A 5,531-nucleotide genomic window follows, 5' to 3' on the forward strand; every position below is an offset into this window, starting at 1 on the left:
TTAGAAGAAATCTTAGATGATGAAGTTGTAAAACCTATTAGTACTCCAGAGATAGGTGAAAGTTCAGGAAGTAGTGGGAGCTCCGATGTATCTGGAGATAGTGGGAGCATAGTGGATAATAGTTCAGAGGATGAGGTTGCAGATGATGCAGAAACCGAAACTCCTATTATCCGTAGATCCACTAGACTACGAAGACCTCCATTCAGGTATTCTCCTTCGGCTAATTACTTATTGTTGACTGAGAATGGTGAACCTGAGTCTTACCTAGAGGCCTTGAGGATGAAATATTCCATACAGTGGAAGCAGGCTATGGAAGACGAGTTGAGCTCACTTGACCAGAACCACACTTGGTCCTTGGTCAAGCTCCCGGCAGGGAAGAAAGCATTGCAGAACAAATGGGTGTTTCGGGTCAAAGATGAGATTGATGGCACTAAACGATATAAGGCAAGGCTGGTGGTCAGAGGGTTTCAACAAAAGAGAGGAGTTGATAACAATGAGATATTCTCTCTAATTGTAAAGATGACTACAATCAGAATTGTCTTGGGTATTGTAGCCTCTGAAGATCTCCATCTAGAAGCAGCTAGATGTGAAGACAGCTTTTCTCCATGGTGACCTGAAAGAAGACATCTACATGACACAACTCCCACAGTTGGTAAGGAAAATCTGGTGTGCAAGCTGAAGAAAAGTCTGTATGGATTGAAGCAAGCTCCAAGACAGTGGTACTTGAAGTTTGATAGCTTCATGCAAAGGAGTGGGTACAATAGATGTGAAATGGATCACTATTGTTACTTGAAGAAATTCAACTCCTCATACTTCATCCTTTTATTGTATGTTGATGACATGTTGATCGTTGGGTCCGACATGCAGGAGATCAACAAGCTTAAGAAGCAGTTGTCCGGAGAGTTCGATATGGTGGACCTAGGGGCTGCTAAGCAGATATTGGGCATGAGCATAGCTAGGAACAGAGGTATCGGTACACTACAACTTTCACAAGCTAAGTACATCAAGAAAGTTTTAGAAAATTTCAACATGACAGATGCTAAAGCCATTAGGAAGTCAGTTGAGACTCTCAAAGAAGCAATCCCCTAAGACGGAAGAAGACAAGGAACATATGACTAAAGTTCCCTATGCATCTGTAGTTGGTAGCTTGATGTATGCTATAGTATGCACCAGACTAGACATTGCTCATGTAGTGGGAGTTGTGAGCAGGTTCATGTCAAATCCAGGAAAAGAGCATTAGGAGGGAGTAAAGTGGTTGCTACGCTACTTGAAAGGAATATATGAGGTAACCCTATGTTTCAGAAGAAAGGGTGTGATCTTAGAAGGGTTCGCCAATGCTGATTTGGGTAGATGTGTGGATTAAGGAAAGATCACAACAGGTTATGTGTTCATTATTGGAGGTACATCAATCAGTTGGATGTCCAGGTTACAAAAGAGTGTTGCTCTCTCAACCACAGAAGCAGAGTATATGGCTATTGTAGAAGCAGCCAAAGAGCTTATATGGTTGAAGAACTTTCTATCAAAACTTGGAATGCATCAGGATGATTCTGTATTGCATAGTGACAACCAGAGTGCAGTTTACTTGGCAAAGAATCCAATGTTTCATAGTAGAACGAAACACATTCAGATGAGGTAGTGTTTTATTCGAGAATTAATTAATGATGGAACTCTATGTCTGAAGAAAATCCTTGGAACGAAGAATCCAGCAGATATGTTCACCAAGGTGGTTACCGCTAAAAAGTTGAAGCTTTGTATGGCTTCAACTGGCCTTTCACAAGTTTGAGAAAAAGGCATGGCAGAGAACAAGAGAGAGAGAGAGAGAGAGAGAGAGAGAGAGAGAGTGGTTAAGGAATGTTGCAAAGTTTTGGATGGCAGAAAAAGACTAAGTTGTTCAAGCCTCCAAGTGGGAGATTGTTAAGATTTATGGAGTCATGAACCAATTGACAAGTTCCTAAGAGTTTAAGGGCCATAAATGTAACTTAGAAATTAACAATTGAATTGAATTGTTGGACTAACGTTCACTATCACCAACTCCATGTGCATAAGGAAAATTTGTTTTGTGACAACCCCGAAATCTATTCCGTCAGTTTTAACCTTTTTCCGTTAAAAGCTTCGTTTTATTTAACTGTCCGTTAACCTTTTGGAAGAGGTTAATTATATGGGGACTTTTATAATGACTTGGTAAGGGTTGAAACAAATTAGAAACACCCACAAAATGCCCTTAAAAATGTCTAGTTACAACCAAGTCAAAATTTGACCGTTTAATCGGGTGCGACCAAAAAGCCCCGTTTAACGGCAGTAACAAGTAGATTTCCACTGAGCCCCAACTCCAACCCCTATATAAGGGAGAGTAAACTTCATTTCACCCTTTTTCACTCTCTCTCTATACTCTCTCTCTACAACTTAGTTTCGACCCAAAAATCATCCGTTTCGATCCCCAAACGAGTAAGCCACCTATCCTAACTTGTTATATAGCTTATCTAGCCTAAAAATTCGAGTTTAAAACATAAAATAGGGACAAAATTGATGTGTTTACGGCCCAAGAACACTCTTGGACCGTAAACACCATTTAATGGGGTTTTTAAGCCCCAAAACCCCTCCAAATTACCCCTAAAGCTTAGATATGACTTTTAGGCTTACATATTCGGACTTAGAACACCTTGGATCGAGTTTTTGGAGAGTAAACTTGAGTTTACTGCCCAAGAACATGCTTGGGCCGTAAACTCCTCTTCATGGGGAGTAAACTCATATTTGTGTGTTAGAAATGCCCTTAAACACACCAATGGCCTTGGATTAAATTCTAGAAACGACCAACAACAAGCTAGAGACCTTAAATGCAATTAAAACAACTCCATAAGGAGTTCACGGCTGTTAACCCCTCATGGAAGGGTACCTAGGCCGTAAACTCCTATAAAGGGGTTAAATGGTTCCCTAAACTCCCCATTTGACTTGGAAAAATGCTTAGTAATTTACCCTCTATCATTTAAGGACCTTAAACTTCCATAAAACCAAGAGTATAGGAGTTCACGACCGGGAAATCCCATAGGGGTGGTTCATGGGCCGTAAACTCCCATTTGGTCCCTTTAAATGCATTAAATCCACTCATACAATTTAGATTTGGACCTAGCAAAATTCCACAATCGATATTAAGCCTTTAAACATCCTAGAACACTCTCACCACGAGTTTACGACCGTAAACTCATGGGGAGTTGTCCCAGGGCCGTAAACACCATAAGGTGAGTTTACTCTTGAAGATTAAACTCCATTCCTAAGCCATTCACACCCTTAAATGTTACCCGGGACACCCCAAACACTTAACCAAAGTGTTTTCCACTCTTTAGGGTGCGTATACTTGTTTGGTTAGTATTAAGTGTACTAATTGTATGTGAACATATGTTATCATATGTTAAATAGGTCTCTAAGTGTGTCCAAGTCTTTACTTGACACCGAGCACCCAACCGGCACCTCCATCGGATCCACTTATACCAGGTGAGTTCATACCCCTGAATGAACCTTTTAAATGTTTTTACATGTTTTAATGGGGGGGGGGGGGGAATACAAGTTTAACATGCCAGTTATCATATCAATCATATGTGATTGATAACCCGCATGCACAAGAATTTACCACACTGTAAACTGTTTTACCAAGTAGGATACTATAAATGGTTTTCTAAAACGTTTTCACTTGTTTAAAACTCTTACTTATACTGATTCATCAAATTTCATTTTAAACGGGTTTATGAAAGGTTTCCAAAGAATTTCTAAATGTTTTCAAACTTATTTTACAAAGAATACCAAGTTGTGATTTCTTAAAGTATAAAGGTTTTCTAAAGTTTTCATTAAGGTTTCTTCCATGATTTATTACTCTTATTTGTTAGATACTGCTGTTTCGTTATACTTTTGCATAGTTAAACACTTATACTTGTTAGACGCTCCTTCACTTGTTAGACGCTCCTACTCACTTTGTTACACGCTCATGCTTGTTAGACGCTCTTACTCACTCGTTATACGCTCATGGTGTTAGACGCTCTTACTCACTAATTATACGCTCATGGTTGTTAGACGCTCCTACTCACTCGTTATACACTCCTACTTTGTTAAGCACTTCGGTTAATTAGATGTATGCCTATTCTTGTATAGATTCATGTAAATAATAGTTGAAGGACTTAGGAAGGTTTGTTCGCCCTATTTCCTTTTCTTCGTTGAGATGTGGTCTGGTGGGATCGAATGTCCGTCCGAAGGTCGTTTGACCATTAATTATATATTATGTATACAAGCATGGTCATATGGTTTTACATTAGTCAGTTCCGTTATAAGTCTCTACCTCTAGTTACACACTTATATTGGAAGCACACTACCCACTAGTTGGGATGCATCTTCGGGACACAGCCTTCTCCGTCGTCTAGTTGGTAACCAGAGTCTCCTGTAGGGAGAGCGGACATTGTGTGTATAGATCTATACGGGATTGACACCCCCGCACCTTGACTGCTAGCTACAGTCCATGGCCCACCAAGCCAAGGGGTGACAAATGTCATATTTTATAGACGCTTGTAGGGCGTCAAGTACTCTAGTTTCGGTTAGTATGGTTACGAGTATCCCAGGTTGCCTTATAATTCATGGCCTTAAGGTAACGGTATTTCACAAGCAACTTACACTGTATGCTGGAAACCCATTCTTAGACTCACACTATTTTTAGACCTTGCTAGTTGTATCTTTCATTTGATACTGTCTGCGGTCTGTATTCTCTGTTTTAGACCTTGCTAGCTGTATCTTTCATTTGATACTGTCTGCGGTCTGTATTCTCTGTTTTAGACCTTGCTAGCTATATCTTTCAGTTGATACTGTCTGCGGTCTGTATTCTTTATTTTAGACCTTACTAGTTGTATCTTTCAATTTGGTACCGTATGGGGTCTGTACTTCCTTTTGTTAGACTAAGTCGGGCGTGTCGTTTGTTCGATACTCTCGTGGAACCTATGATTCCTTTTGCCTTAGTCAGCAGTCCTCATTGCTGGGGCATATGTTATTTCCCTGATCTCTCTTGCTTTTTTTAATAATCAAATTATGTATTTTGATAATGATAGCGATTAAGGGAAAACTATTTTTACCACATAACTCTGACTAGTCTTGGTAGAAGACTGCTTTTATTAAAGAAAATATAGGATTTTCTAGAAAAGACACTAATGTAATGGATACCCTAAAACTACCACTTTTATTAAAGTTATTTGATTAAAATGACACTAAATACTTATGAACTCACCAGCATTTGTAAAAATGCTGATACTCGCTTTTCAAATAACTTGTATTCTCAGGTCAGCATTAGATAGGTACACCCCCGGAGCTATTGATGAAGATAGCTTAGTACCATGTTGTATTTATTATATTTACTTGTATTACCTTGGTGTATTGTAATGTAAACCATGTAAAACTATTACTATTAATGCAATGGTTGTTGTACTTTGATTATTATAATGCATGTGTTGTGATACTTGACATGACGTCATCCACCCCATAACGTTTCCGTCGTTCCGGTT

This window comes from Lactuca saligna, chromosome 4, assembly GCF_052625555.1.
Source record: "Lactuca saligna cultivar CGN05327 chromosome 4, ASM5262555v1, whole genome shotgun sequence".
Taxonomy (NCBI): domain Eukaryota; kingdom Viridiplantae; phylum Streptophyta; class Magnoliopsida; order Asterales; family Asteraceae; genus Lactuca; species Lactuca saligna.